The sequence below is a fragment of the Equus asinus genome, chromosome 7, assembly GCF_041296235.1.
Source record: "Equus asinus isolate D_3611 breed Donkey chromosome 7, EquAss-T2T_v2, whole genome shotgun sequence".
Taxonomy (NCBI): Eukaryota; Metazoa; Chordata; class Mammalia; order Perissodactyla; family Equidae; genus Equus; species Equus asinus.
The window spans coordinates 81,633,599-81,650,208 of NC_091796.1; the positions used below are offsets into that span (position 1 = coordinate 81,633,599).

The 16,610-nt window shown below is 39.3% G+C and overlaps 1 protein-coding gene across 2 annotated transcripts in view; it reads left to right on the top strand.

The window, feature by feature from the left end:
* Positions 1–13,826: 13,826 nt before the first annotated feature.
* RBM25 (RNA binding motif protein 25) overlaps positions 13,827–16,610 on the top strand; it is a 58,880-nt gene continuing 56,096 nt past the window's right edge. The window contains exon 1 of one of the 2 annotated variants that reach the window (XM_014835672.3): positions 13,827–14,230. The gene's annotated coding sequence lies outside the window, so the exon portion shown is untranslated. The remainder of the gene's footprint in view (positions 14,231–16,610) is intronic. The other variant, XM_044773941.2, reaches the window with a different exon arrangement.

The window sequence follows — 16,610 nt, forward strand, 5'->3', positions numbered from 1 at the left end:
TGTGGAACCTGCAGATACAGAGGGCCAGCTAAGGGACATGAGCATCTGCAGATTTTGGTATCCATAGGGGGTCCTGGAACCAATCCCCTCCGTGGATAAAGAGGTGTGACCATATGTCATTTGGACCTGCAAACTGATTAACTTTTTTGAAGCTCTATAGTTGTTAGAGGAGGCAACATAGATAATTTATGAAGTATTTTCTCAGTGAATAATTACTTTTTCTTTCTGTGGAAACTGCCACATCAACCCACAGAGGTGGGTCTGGACCAAACACGTTTGTATTATATCAGCCTAACCCCCAGGCGTGCCAATCAGATTCTCTGCCCAGGGAATTTGGAATTGACACCCCAAAACAGTGAAAAGAGTGAACATTTGCTACTGAGCATGTGCCCAACATAAAATGAACAAAGCATCAGTGATCTGTGACATGATATCAAGCAGTCTATTGTGTGTGTAACTAAAGTCACAAAAGAAAGGAGAGAAAGAAGAAGGACAGAAAAAATATTTCAAGAAATAAATGGCCAAAAGTTTTCCAAATTTGATGCAACTTATAAACTCACAGATCCAAGAAGCTCAATGAACGCCAAGCAGAAAAGACATGAAGAAAACCACTGCAAGAACCTTACAATCAAATTGCTGAAAATGAGTGATGAAATAGCCAAGGGGAAAAAGGCACATGACAGAGAGGAACAAAAGCAAGAATGATAGCAGACTTCTCACAGAAAGCATGTAAGTCAGGAAACAATAGAGCAATGTCTTAAAAGTAATGAATGAGGGGCCGGCCCCATGGCCAAGTGGTTAAGTTCATGCGCTCAGCTTTGGCGGCCCAGGGTTTCGCTGGTTCAGATCCTGGACGCGGACATGGCACTGCTCATCAGGCCACGTTGGGGCAGCATCCCACATGCCACAACTAGAAGGACCCACAATTAAAATATACAACTATGTACTAGGGGGCTGTGGGGAGAAAAAGCAGAATAAAAAAAGAAGATTGGCAACAGTTGTTAGCTCAGGTGTCAATCTTTAAAACAAAAAAAGTAATGAATGAAAAAAACTGTCAATTTAGAGTTCTTTACTGGTAAAGATGTCATCATAAAGGAAGGCAAAGATTTTTTCAAACAAAGAAAATCACAGAGAATTCATTGTAAACAGACCTGCACTATAAGAAATGATGAAGAACATTATTCAAGCAGAAGGAAAATGATACCAGGGGGAAATTTAGATTAATACAAAGGAATGAAGAATGACAGAAATGTCAAATATGTGGATAAATATAAATATATTTTTTCTTTTTTTTTTAAAGATTGGCACCTGAGCTAACAACTGTTGCCAATCTTCTTTTTTTCTTTCTTTCTGCTTTTTCTCCCCAAATCCCCCCAGTACATAGTCGTATATTTTAGTTGTGGGTCCTTTTAGTTGTGGTACGTGGGACACCACCTCAACGTGGCCTGATGAGTGGTGCCATGTATGTGCCCAGGATCCCAACCAGCGAAACCCTGGGCCGCCATAGTGGATCGCGTGAACTTAACCACTGGGCCACGGGGCTGGCCCGTAAATATATTTTTTCTTACTGTTAAAACATCTTTAGGGGCCAGCCCCATGGTGCAGCAGTTAAGCTCGCACGTTCTGCTTTGGCAGCCCAGGGTTCACCAGTTCAGATCACTGGTGCAGAGATGGCACTACTTGGCAAGCCATGCTATGGGAGGCATCCCACATATAAAGTGAAGGAAGATGGGCACGGATGTTAGCTCAGGGCCAGTCTTCCTCAGCAAAAAGAGGATTGGCAGCACATGCTAGCTCAGGGCCAATCTTCCTCAAAAAAAAAGTTTTAAAAGGTAATGATTTAAAACAAAAATTAATAACAATGCATTGTGTAGTTTATAATGTAAAGTAAATGGAGGGAAATAATAGCGCAAGGGATGGGAGAGGGAATGGAAGTATGCAGTGGTGAATTCCCTGTGAGTAGTAGTATGTTTTTTGAAGTTAGATTATGATTAGTTAACTATATATTGTGAACTGCAGATCAACTAAAAAACTAAACAAAGATGTATAGCAAATAAGACAATATTCATAATAAAATTGAATAATAAAGAGTACTCAATCCAAAATAAGGCAGGAAATGATGGGAAAAGGAGTAAAGGACATAGAGAACAAGTAGAAAACAAATAGCAAGATGGTATATATAACCCCAGCCATGATGAAAATCATATTAAATGTAAATGATCTAAACGCTACAGAGAAAAGGAAAAAATTGTCAGATTGCATAAAAAAAAGCAAGGCCCAACTATATGCTGTCTACAAGAAAACCACTTTAAGTATAAAGAAATAGAGAGAGTAAAAGTAAAAGGACAGAAAAAGTTATACTTTGAAAATTCTTTTTTTTTTTTTTGAGGAAGATTAGCCCTGAGCTAACTGCTGCCAATCCTCCTCTTTTTGCTGAGGAAGCCTGGCCCTGAGCTAACATCTGTCCCCATCTTCCTCTACTTTATATGTGGGATGCCTACCACAGCATGGCTTGCCAAGCGGTGCCATGTCCGCACCCGGGATCCGAACCGGGGAACGCCAGGCTGCGGAAGTGGAACGTGTGCGCTTAACTGCTGGCCCCTGAACAACATTATTAACCAACACAACCCAGTGACATTTATCTGCCCAACAATAGCAGAATATATATTCTTTTAAAGTGCACATAGGACATTGATCAAGATAGAACATATTAGGGGGCTGGCCCAGTGGCGTGTTTAAGTTCACGAGGTCCAGCTTCAGCAGAATCGGATCCCAGGCACAGACCTACTCTCCACTCATCAAACCATGGTGTGTCGGCATCCCACATACAAAATAGAGGACGACTGGCACAGATGTTAGCTCGGCAGCAATCTTTCTCAAGCAAAAAGAGGATTGGTGGGCCTGCCCCGTGGCTGAGTGGTTAAGTTCTCGCGCTTCACTACGGTGGCCCAGGGTTTCTCTGGTTGGGATCCTGGGCAAATACATGGCACCACTCATCAGGCCATGTTGAGGTGGCGTCCCATGTCCTACAACTAGAAGGACCCACAACTAAAATATGCAACTATGTACTAGGGGGGATTTGGGGAGAAAAAGCAGAAAAAAAAAAAAAGAAGATTGGCAACAGTTGTTAGCTCAGGTGCCAATCTTCTAAAAAAAAAAAAGAGGATTGGGCCTGAGCCAATCTTCCTCACTCCCTCCCCCCAAAAAGATAGCTCATATTAGACAATAAAACAAATCTCAATAAAGTTAAAAGTATTGAGGGGCCGGCCCAGTGGCGCAGTGGTTAAGTTCGCATGTTCTGCTTTGGCAGCCCAGGTTTCACTCGCTGGTTCAGATCCCGGTGCGGACATGGCACCACTTGGCAAGCCACTCTGTGGTAGATATCCCACATATAAAGTAGAGGAAGATGAGCACGGATGTTACCTCAGGGCCAGTCTTCCTCAGCAAAAAGAGGAGGATTGGCAGCAGATGTTAGCTCAGGGCTAATCCTCCTCAAAAAATAAATAAATAAAAGTTAGAAGTGTTGAAATAATATAAAGTATTTTCTCTGACTACAGTGGATTTAACTGGAAATCTGTAACAGATATATCTGGAAAATCCCCAAATATTTGGAAATTAACACATTTCTAAACAGTGCTTTGGTCAAAGAAGCCACAAGGAAAATTAGTATTCTGGGCTGAATGAAAATGGAAACACAACAAGTAAAGGAAATTCTTAGAGAAAAATTTGTAGACTACAATATTTGTCTCAGAAAAGAATAAAGATCTTGAATCAGTTATTTAGGGTATCATCTTATGAAACAAGAAACAAGAGCAAGTTAAATCCAAAATAATCAGAGAGAATAAAATAATTAAGAGCAGAAATCAATGACATAGAAAACAACAGAGAAAAGAATCCAAAAGCTGATTCTTTGAAAGTATTTTTAAAAATTGGTAAATTTATGCCTAGACTTAGAAAAAAATGAGAAAAGACACAAATGCCACTATAAAAATGGGAAAGAAAACCACTACAAATCCTACCACAGTAAAAAAAAAATAATGAGGAATTATTATTAATAACTTTATGTCAATAAATTCAACTACTTGCAAGAAATGGCCAAATTCCTTACAGAATACCAACTGCCAAATATGATTCAAAAAGAAACATAACCTGACTAACCCTTTATCTATTAAATTGAATTTCAGTTTAAAACCTTCCCACAAATACAATTGCAAGCCCAGATGGATTTGCTGGTCAATTCTACCAAACACCTAAGGAAGGAACAATGCCAATTCTCCACAAATTCTACCAGAAAATAGAAGAGGAGGGGACACTTCTCAACTCACTTTTTTTATTGAGGCATAATTGGCATATAATATTATATTCATTTCAGCTGTACAACATAATGATTCAATATTTGTATACACTGCAAAATAATCATCACAATAAGTCTAGTTAACATCCATCACCGTACATAGTTACAAATTTTTTTCCCTGTAATAAGAACTTTTAAGATTTATTCTCAGGGGACCAACCCGGTGACGCAGCAGTTAAGTTCGCATGTTCTGCTTGGGCGGCCTGGGGTTCGCTGGTTCAGATCCCAGGTGCGGACATGGCACCACTTGGCAAGCCACACTGTGGTAGGTATCCCACATATAAAGTAGAGGAAGATGAGCACGGATGTTAGCTCAGGGCCAGTCTTCCTCAGCAAAAAGAGGAGGATTGGCAGCAGATGTTAGCTCAGGGCTAATCTTCCTCCAAAAAAAAAAAAAAAAGATTTATCCTCTTAGCAACTTTCAAATATACGGTACAGTATTATTAACTATAGTTACCATGTTATACATTATACCCACGTGACTTATTTATTTTATACCGAGAAGTTTGTAACTTTTGACCCCCTTCACTCATTTTCACCTACCTCCCACCCTTCACCTCAGGCAATCACCAATCTGTTCTCTGTACTTGTCAGCTTGATGGGGTTTTTTTGTTTTGTTTTTCTTTTTTTGTTTTGTTTTAGATTCCACATGTAAGTGAGATCTTATGGTATCTGTTTTTCTCTGTCTGACTTATTTCACATAGTATAACGCCCTCAAGGTCCGTCCATGTTGTCACAAATGGCAGAATTTCATTCTTTTTTATGGGCAAATAATATTCCCTTATGTTAATTAATGGATAATTTCTTTATCCATTCATCCATCGGGGAACATTTAGGTTTCTTCCATATCTTGCCTATTGTAAATAATGCTACAATGAATATGGGGGTGCATATATATTTTCAAGGGAGTGCTTTCATTTTCTTCAGATAAATACCCAGAAGTAGAGTTATTGGATCATATGGTAGTTCTGTTTTTTAAAATTATTTTATTGAGGTCATATTGGTTTATAAGATTGTGTGATTTCAGGTATACATTATTATGTATCAGTTTCTGTATAGACTGCAGCATGCTCACCTCTAATAGTCTAGTTTTTATCCATCACCATACATATGTGCCCCTTTACCCCTTTTGCCCACCCCCCATCCCCTTCCCCTCTGGTAACCACTAATCTGTTATCCCTATCCATGTGTTTGTTTATCTTCCATATCTGAGTGAAATCATACAGTGTCTTTGTCTAGCTCATTTCACTTAACATGGTACCCTCAAGGCTCATCCATGTTGTTGCAAATGGGATGGTTTTGTCTTTTTTTATGGCTGAGTAGTATTCCATTATATATATATACCACATCTTCTTTATCTGTTCATCAATTGATGGGCACTTGGGTTGCTTCCACATCTTGGCTATTGTGAATAATGCTGCAATGAACATATGGGTGCATAAATCTCTTGTATTGTTGATTTCATATTCTTTGGATAAATACCCAGTAGTGGGATACCTGGATTGTATGGTATTTCTATTTTTAGCTTTCTGAGGAACCTCCATATTGTTTTCCATAGTGGCTGCACCAATTTACATTCCTACCAACAGTGCACAAGAGTTCCCTTTTCTCCACATCCTCATTAACACTTGTTATTTCTTGGGGTTTTTTTTTTGATAATAGCCATTCTAACAGGTGTGAGGTGATATCTCACAGTGGTTTGATTTGCATTGCCCTGATCATTAATGATGTTGAGCACCTTTTGATGTACCTGCTGGGCATCTGTATGTCAGCCAGGCCCAAGAACGGTCTTTTTAACAATTGGTGCTGGGATAACAGGATATCCACATGCAGAAGAGCGAATTTGGATCCCTATATCACAATATACACAAAAATTAACTCAAATGAATCCAAGGCCTAAAGGTAAGAGCCAAAAGCATAAAACTTTTAGAAAAAATATAGATCTAAATCTTCATGACCTTGTGCTAACGTCTGAATGTCTGTTTTCCCCAAAATTCATATGTTGAAATCCCACCCCCAAAGGTGATAATATTAGTGGGTGGGGTCTTTGGGAAGTGATTAGGTCATGATGGTGGAGCCCTGACAAATGGGATTAGTGCTCTTATAAAACAGATTCCACAGCTCCCTAGCCACTTCTGCCCCGTGAAGATACAGTAAGTCTGCAACCCAGAAGTGGGCTCTCCTCTGATCATGTTGGCACTCTGACCTTCCACTTCTACCTTCCAGAGCTGAGAGCAGTAAATTTCTTCTGTTTATAAGCTATCTAGTCTGTGGTACTTTGTTATAGCAGCCTGAACAGACTAAGACACCCTAGATTAGGCAACAGCTTCTTAAATATGACACCAAAAGCACAAGCAAAGAAAAAAATAAATAAATTGGACTTCATCAAAATTTAAAACTTTTGGGGCCAGCCCCGTGGCCTAGTGGTTAAGTTCGCATACTCTGCTTTGGCGGCCCAGGGTTTCACCAGTTCGGATCCTGGGCATGGACATGGCACTGCTCATCAAGCCATGCTGAGGTGGCGTCCCACATGCCACAACTAGAAGGACCCACAACTAAAAATATACAACTGTGTACTGGGGGGCTTTGGGGAGAAAAAGGAGAAATAAAATCTTAAAAAAAAATTAAAAAGTTTTGTGCATCAAAGGACACTGCAAAGAAAGTATAAGGACAACCTACAGGATGGAAAAAAAAATTTGCAAATCATATATCTGGGTCTAATATTCAGAATACATAAAGAAATCTTAAAACTTAATAATAAAAGTCAAATATCCCAATTAAAAATAGGCAAAGGATTTAAATAGATATTTCTCCAAAGAAGATACACAAATGGCCAAGAAGCACATGAAGAGATACACAACATCAATAGACATTAGAGAAACGTAAATCAAAACCTCAATGAGATATTACTTCATACCCACTAGGACAGATATAATTAGAAAAAAACTCAGAGAATAACAAGTGGTGGCAATGATGTGGAGAAATTTGAATCCTCAAACTTTGCTAGTGGGAATATAAAATGGTGCAGCTGCTGTGGAAAACAGTTTGGCATTTCCTTAAAAAGTTAAACATAGGACGACCATATAATCTGCAATTCCACTTCTAATGATATATCTAAGAGAAGTGAAAACATATGTTCAAACAAAAACTTGTACACAAGTGTACATAGCACCATTATTCATGATGGAAACAACCCAAATGTCCGTTAACTGATGAATGGGTAAATAGTATGTGGCATATCCATACACCAGCATATTATTCAGCCATAAAAAAGAATGAAGTACTGTCACATGGTACAAAATAGATGAACCTTTAAAACATGCTAAGTTAAAGAAGCCAGACACAAAAGGCCACATATTCTATGATTCCATTTATAGGAAATCCCCAGAATAGGCAAATCTATAGAAATAGAAAGCCAATTAGTGGTTGCCAGTGGCTGCGGGGGGCAGGTAATAGGGAGCAGCTGCTCAGTGTGTATGGAGTTTCTATTTGGGGTGATGAAAATGTTCTGGAATTAGTGGTGATTGCTACACAATATTGTGAACGTTCTGAAAGTGACTGAATTGTAAAACATTTAAGAATCTTTAAAATGGTGAGTTTTATGTGAATTTTACTTTAAAAAACTGAAAAACAGGGGAGACAATAATGAGTGTGGTTTTGCCCATGAAGTGCCCAGAGAATATTCTGGTGGAAATACTCAGTAGGAAGCTGGCCAATAAGAGAAGGGAACTCAGGTGATCTAGGCTACAGATATTGATCTGGGAACAGAAGGTTGTTGAAGCCCTGTGAGTAGAGGAGTCAGCTGCGGAATCACTTAGGGTAAGAAGAGTGGGAGGCCCACAACAGGACCCTGCGGAACACCAACATTTCAAGATGTGAACAGAAAAGGACCCTTCTAAGGAAACGGAGGAGGAAGCAGAGTGGTAGGAAGAAAAGTGTGGGACGCTGAAGCCAAGGAAAGAGGAGTTGTCCAAGTGTAGTGGTCAGAAGTGTTAGATGCTAGAGGAGTAAAATAAGATAAAGGCTAAGAAATGTCCACTAGACTTAGCAAAAATGTAGATGTCGTTTCATTGGATTGGTGGAGACTAGGTTCAGATAACAGTTGTAGGAAAAGATATCTTCACTAGGAGAAGTCAGGGAAATGAAAGTTAAACTAAATTAAATGTCATTGTCTTCCATTAGAGGGGTGTATATATATATATATTTAAGTTTAAACCATTTGTAGAAATGTAATTGGTATAGCCTTTTGAAGAGCTATTTGGTAGTGTCTATTCAAATTTAGAAATTAGCATACCCATCTACCTTGCCTTTCCACTCCTACATATCACTCTTAGAGAATTATCGACACACATTTTGAAGGAAATGTGTATAAAGATGGTAACTGCAGGATTCTTTAAATGTACATGAATTGGAAGCAAATGTCCACAAATAAGGGAATGAGTAAATAAACTGTATAGTAGACGATTCTTGCCTTCTCGGTATCCATTTCCCTCTTCCTCTTTTCTAACAGAATTCAAATTTTGTTCAGATATCCACATTTTCCCAGTATAGAGGTTGGATTTCAGAGAAAGGTAACTTCATCCTTAGCCCAAGAGATAGGCCTGATTGTCTAAGGGTAATTGCATCTATCTTGCCAATGATTGTTTCCGGCAAGAGCAAGAAACTCAGCTTAGGTGTGACTCAATTTGGGTTCCTGGGGTTTCTGGAAAGTTCTTCCTTGATCTTCTGGGAGAGTTTCTGAAACCCATTTACTCTCTCTGGTGAATTAAAAAGCATGAGGGCTCAATGTAGCCATCCTATGACCGTGAGGAGAGCCAGCCTTAGAATGAGGCCCACACAGAGACGGTGGAGCAGAGAGACAGGAAAAAAGCAAGACAGGAAGAACTTTTTCTTGATAAGATTATTGGATCTCTGGATCATCCAACCCTGAAGGGCAGCCTATCTGGTCTTTCTGCTGGATGAACCAACATGTTCCTTACTGTTTAAGCCAGTTTGAGTTGGGTTGTCTATTACTTGCTTCCGAAAACTTTCTAGTCCTCACACTGTGACAATGTGGCCATTTTAAAAATGAGGTAGATCAGTTTTTTAAATGAGGTAGATTTCTATATATGGATTATCATTTTTTAAAAAGCCCCTAGCCCTATTAATGAGTGAAAGTTGAATAACTTTATGATTCCACTTATGTAAAATTTTAAAAAGCACAATAAAATCATGTATTTCTATAGATATATAGAAACAGTTGCATAATTTATTTATTTATAATTAATTTAATTTTATTTTTTTTGAGATTAGCCCTGAGCTAATATCTGCTGCCAATCCTCCTCTTTTTGCTGAGGAAGACTGGCCCTGAGCTAACATCCGTGCTCATCTTCCTCTACTTTATATGTGGGACACCTACCACAGCATGGTGTAGCAAGCAGTGCCATGTCAGCACCCAGGATCCGAACCGGCCAACCCCAGGTCACCAAGAAGCGGAACCTGTGAATTTAACCACTGCACCACCAGGCCGGCCCTGCATAATTTATTTTTAATTTAAATTTATGTATATTTGCTATGTTGAAAATATATGTAATGCCTATGTAAATTATGAAGCATAATAATAAAATGAAAACCAGTAAACTCACCCCTGAATTTATGAGCTAGAACATTACCAAAACCATTGAGGCTACCTATATTTTTTTTGCAGTCTCATCACCTTTGTTCCCTCTAGGAGGGAAATGGTAATTCCAAGAGGCAACCACTACCCTGAATTTTCAATTAATTATTCCTTTGATTTTAAAAAATAGTTTTATCACATATATATGTTTCTTTAAACAATATGTTATTACTTGTGTCAACTTTTTATCTGTATAATAATGGTATTGTACAATATATAGACTTCCGACTTGCTTTTTTCACTCAATAGCTCATGCGTGTAACTGCAATTTGTTCATTCTATTTTTATATAATGCTCATTATGTGACTTTTTGAAAATGTTATCCATTCTCTTGTCAGACATTTGAGTAATTTCCCATATTTTTTTCCTTTATGAATAACGGTGCTATGAATATTGCTTAACGTGTGTCCTGGTTCATATATGCAAAGGTTTCTCTATATAAACCTAGGAATGGAACTGCTGGGTCATAGGGAAAACACATCCTTTATTATTCTAGGTTATGCCAAGGTGGTTGTACCAATATAAACTTGCACCAGCAATATCTAAGTGTTCCTGTTATTTTACATCCTTGTATTAGCAGACTTCTTAATTTTTACCAATGAAATGGCTTTAAAGTGATATCCTGCTATGGTATTGGCATTTCTATGATTACTAATAAAGGGGGACACTTTTCATATTTTGTCCATCATTTGTGCTCCCTCTGTTGTCCTGGTTAAGACACAGTTCAGGATAATAACTTCCTCCTGGAAGCCTTCTCTGACTTCCCCAGATTCCCAGCCTGGGCTAAGTGCTGCTACCAATACTTTGCATATTTCTGTCATAACATTTCAACAGACTTTCTATTTTTCAAGGCTACGACCCAAAAACATATTCTAACTCATCACTTTATATGGAAAATTGCCTCTTTTTAAACACTTATTTCCTCTTCTACCCAATATTATTACTTGTTTTTCGATAACTTTAGAAGGTCTAACACAATATATCTATCTTCTATAATTACACAGATATTTTAATAATGCCAAGTGGCAGCTGTTTGAATTCACATAAAGTCTGCATCTTGATGACAAAGTAGCCTGAATTAGAGCTCTAGGCAGAGAGCTGGAGAAAAAAACTGATATCTGGCTGTTTAAAATTATTTTGTTGTATTTTAAAGATATTTTGTTGTGATTTTTAAAAAATCAGATATTAATTTTGTAAATGATATGTGTCTAGTTGGCCATTTAAAGGTGAATAAACACACGGTCCCTTCCTTGAAGGAACATAATGTCTAATAGGGAGACTATGTGAGAAACATGATTATCATACAGTGATGTACGCCCTGAAACGATGAAGCAGGAGCTAAAGCAACATGGCTGGAACTCTGGGAGACTGAATCTCATCAGGATCCTGCCTTAGCTCCAGCAGTTCTGATGACAGCTCAGGTGCCTCGACAAGTATTTGAATAATTTCCTCCTCCCAATGCAGGGCACAGAGATGCCTATTCTAGTGACCCTCTGTCTTTGATATGATTCACCATCTCTATCACTTACCATTCCATTTCTCTTTTACTATCAATTCATTGACTCCCCTACACCTCCAGTTTAAATTCTTGAGAGGATCTGCTTGGTCCAACTAAAGAATGTTTTTCCTGCTAAGGCTGTTTTCCTGACAGGTCACATGATATTCTGCTGACTGGTTGGGTCAGATGTGTCATAGCAAAAGGATCAGAATGCACATAATATGGCCACCAATATCCAAATCAATTATCTATAGCCACTTTCCTCAGCAAGGGCTTGTGAGGAAAAACTCCTCAGGAGGTGCTTGACTGTCATTGCAGGTGAATGGCCTGGCTTATTTTCTGCAAATGATATACAAGTATATCATTTAGGGCTCTTTCTGTTGAAGGGATAGAAAACTCATTTCAAACTGATTTAGGAAAAGGAATTTATTGACATACATACTGAGATGCCTAGAAGCATAACTGGCTTCAAGAATGGCTGAATCCATGTTCTCCAATGATATTGTCAAAAATCTCTCACTTCTTAGCTCTGCTTTCTTCTCTGATGATTTCATTTGTATGCCCAGTAGTTCCGAGCTTAAATCCTCCCAAATTTAAATTAAGTGAAAAAGATAGAGTTCCCCATCCCCACCCCCACGCCTCTTTTTAGTAGTATTCCTGGATGGGCTCAGGAACCAGACTGGCTCCATTACTTACTAAATACATAAACTTGGGCAAGTTATTTAAGCTCTCCAAGCCTTAGTTTCTTCATCTGTATCAAAATAGTTCCTACTTCAGTGCGTTGCTGTGAGGATTAAAATTGCTGATATTTGCAAGATGCTTTAAAAAGTTCTTGGTACAATGTAAGGGCTATATTACCAGGCTTTGATTGGGTTATAAGTCTATCTCTGTGTCCTAAGAGGTATGGCTAGAGTTGGGACTTCCTATCTAAACTACAAAGATCTGGGGTAAAGGAAGGATGGTTTCTTTTTAGGGGATTTGGAGTGCCATTACCAAAGGCAAGGGAATGGATGCTGGTTAAACATAACAAATGTATACTACAGGAAAGTTAGCAAATTGTTGCTTGAGATGACTTCTCTCTAAGGTTTTTATTTTATTATACAAATTATACATGAATTTGTGTACAATGTTTTTAACAATACAAAGGGATACAGAGTAGCCTGAGAGGATTCCTGTGTTTATGCCTTTGGTTGTGAGAAAAGGTTACAAACTATTTGTAAAATGTAACTAGCGTTTGACTAGCACTTTCCTGAACAAACTGCATCGCATGCATCAGTTAATTTAATCCTTGCAATAGCTCTTGAGAGTAGGTATTATTAGCCCTACTTAATGGTAAGGAGACCTAGCAAGCAGAAATACAGATGGATGTAAATTTTAGACGGTAATAATGTTACAGCCTTTCCCATTAGTCTCCCACTGCATTTTATGTTCTGTTGGTACTCCTATGTAATCATTTATTTCATTCGACATTTATTGAGCACTTGCTATGACCAGGCGTTGTTCTAGGCATTTCATTCACAGCCGCGAACAAAACAATCACTGCACTCCTTGAGTTTACATTCTAGTAGGTAGGCACAAACCATAAAATAAATAAGAAAAATATATATTACAGTAGATGGTGGTAAGTCCTATAGAGTAAAATTAAATAGGAAAAGCAGATAGGTACGTTTCAATTTTATATACAGTGGTCAGAGTGTCAGCTATTCCACGTTATTTGCAGCTCCTCCTCAACAGGAGTAACATCTCAATCCCATTTACCTTCCTACTCCCAGCTCTTAGCTCTGCACCAGGGACTCAGGGAGACAATTTTATATTGAATAAATTATAAGCTTCTGAGAAGCAAGCATTTGAGAAACAAAGGCTTGTACATAGATACTGACCATAAAGTCCCTAAATTGTATAATCTAATCATTCGTGATTAGTTTATTTCCATTATGCTAATAAGTTAAATCCTTTTTAGCACGTTTACATTACAGAATGAAAGGTGTGTTAAATGTTATTACAGACCGTTTTAAGTATTTCAAATATCTTCTGGCCACCTCTTTTGGCCCCAACCGCGCGCATAATATGCTTTTTGTGCGTGTGCGTGCACCTTTTGAAAAACCATCACGACCTTTGCCAAGTATCTCTTGGTATCAAGCGTAGCTGTTTTCTAAGGAAAGATCAGCCCTTGGGGTTTCTACTGAGTTGCTGGGTGATGTCCAGTTATCAGTCCACCGAACCTCAATCAACAGGGCAAGGTTCTACCACCCAAAACACAAACTACAAAAAGTGAGAAATCCTCTAACAGCCCTCACGCCGTGCCCAGCCGGAACCTTGACCTCAAGATGGCGTCGCGTAGTCATAAGATTCAATCAGCTCCAATCAAAAATGGCAGGGTGGGTCGTAATTTACAGCTTGAGCCTCTCTAGTCCCCACTAGATGCTCCTTCTCTATGGTTATTTTGCCGCGGCGTGGTGAGTCAGAGCCAACAGTGAAGACTATCTCTATACATTCTTCTCTATGATTCTTCTCTCCACTCCCCCGGCCGCAGTGCACGCCGGGCAAGAGGAAGACCTCCACAGGCTCCCCGCGCAGCGCGGCTGTGTTTGCGGCCTGTGCGAGTAGGCGCTTCGGGAGCGGTCTACCGGTGAGCGGCGCGCAGAAGCCTCGAACCGGTGGAGCCCACTCGTAACCTGGAGCCCGGAAGGCCTTGAAGACAGTACCGTTTCCTCAGCGGCGGGTGAGTTCATGCCTCTGAACGCGTGTGGAAACCGGGAGACCGGGTACCTCGGCTGGGGGAGGGAAAGCCGGGGAGGCTGCGAAAGGGCCGAGGTGGAATGGGGGTGAGGGGGGGCAGGGTGGGGGAGGGGACGGCACGAGGCTTGGGTTTCTCCGCTTCTCTGAGGCCTCGGAAACCAGTGGGCCCGTCAGGAGCCCTTGGCTGCCGGACCTACCGCCAGAGCTTCCCTCCTTGCATTGTCGCCCACTTTCCCTTTTCCTTTCCGTGGCTCGCCACACAGTGGATCGCCTCGGCCCATTCTGGGCTCCACGGTTGCCACAGAACAGTCGGCCAGCCCCTGGGGAGCCCTTTCCTGAGGCTCTTTTCTAGCCCGAGCCTGCGGAGCCCCACGGTAGATTTCCGGGCCTAGGACAGACTTGCCCCAGGCTCTGCCTGAAGCCAGCCAGCGCCCACCCTGTTTAGCAAGGTGCTGGCCACCAATGAATTTCTTTCCCTTCCTCTTCTCTTTGGTCATCTCGAGCCCGCCACCGAAGTGAGCTGACCCCCTACCCCACCCCGAATGTAGATAATGCCCACCCTTTTTAGCACTCTTCTGGGTTGCTTATCTAAGACTGTGATGAGTATCGTGGTCCTGCCCCCTTCCTCCATTGAAGGTTGCCCTAAACTGTATCTCCATTCATTCTAGGCGATTGCCAAGCTCCACATTAAAATGTGTTACTTTCTCACCCTTTGGTCTTCAATACAACTTTCTAAATACGTTTTTCGAAATAGATCTAGGAGTGTGAAGATTATTTTGAAGTTATGTAATATGGATTTATATTGCCATGGAAAAGCCGTTTTGATACTGGGCAGAGAGGAGCAGACCAAAAGAAGGGAAGAGATTGGACTTCTCTTGCACCAGACTGCTGTAGTGTGAAGGACTGTGAATTAGGTAGTTGGCAGTAGTGTATAAACAATTTTCATATTGTCTTGGGAGCTTTACGTTTTAAAAGATTGGTTCAAAAAACATTCAGAGATCTAGAAAGGCATCAGTTCCTCATGATTCAAGTAGACACTATACTATTCGAATTCATCTTATTGGTTGTTGGGATTGGGGATTAGTTGGCAAAAACGTGTGTAAAATCCTTGGTGCAATACGCAGGTAATGTAGTGTTTAGTCCATATTAACTAATATTATTTGTTGTTTAAGAATTTCCAGTGACGTACAGGAGCCTAACCCTGACTCTAACATTTCTTCCAGTGTACTCTGGATAGACTTTTATAAATAAAGTCAATCCTTAATAAGAAGTTTCACATTGGCATGTTATTACTAGAAAGAGGCATTGTGATACAGTGAAAACAGCCTTTGGATTGGAAATTTCAGGATGGGGGGACCTTAGAGTCCCTATATACTTCCTGTGTTCCCTTGGACAAGTTAGCTTCTTCATCTGTAAAAGGAGAATAATAGATCTACACCAGGTAATTCGGGAGATTAAATGAGAATAATAAATGTTGAAGGCTTTTGTAAACAAAAGTAAATAAAAATGTTAGTTGATATTTTTGTTAAATAATTCATCTTCTGGGGTCACCAAATTTCCTTTTTGGTCCCCAAAGTGGATTCTTTTTCCTTTTTTTTTGGTAGGTTACCAAAACTTTTAGAAAGAAAATTTTATTGCCCCACTATTGGATATTGGCACCATACCTTAAAAATAATTTTGGCTAAGTTTTTAAAAATTTTGTGGCTTGCTATCTTTTTATTCCACTGTCTTAAGGCTCTAAACATATTTTTTAAATAAAATGAGTACATTTCAATATTGGGTAACTACTTCAGATTTAAGTTTGGGATTTTCAATTTCCTTTTTTGGCCACAGACAGATTAACTACAGTACTTTTCTCGTTTACACGTGATTTATAACTTTGAATGCAAAAGTAATTATTGAATCTTTTAATGTCTTAGAAAAACATTGTTTATTTTTTTAATCTCTTGTTAGTCTTTGCTGCTACTACTACTGCCATTCATAAAAGAGGATTTTGATGGGATGCTCCTTAAAGTTTCTGAATAGTTTTTTTACCTTTTTTTTGAATTTTGAAACTTAAGAAAATAAAAACTTAATATTTCCACTAACCAGAATTATTGATACTGCTTTTTTCAATTTTTTATTTTGACTTAATTTCAAACTTAAAAAGATACAAGAATAGTACAAAGAATTCTCAAATACTTTTCACCCAGATTCCCCAAATGTTAACATTTTACCAATGGCTTCATCCTTCTCTTCCCTTTCCTCCATGATTTTCTTGTGAAATGTTTTGCTAGTAAGTTGCAGATGTGGTGCCCCTTCACCCCAAATACTTAGATGTCTGTTTTCTAAAAACAAGGATGTTCTCTTCTTTAACAACGGTA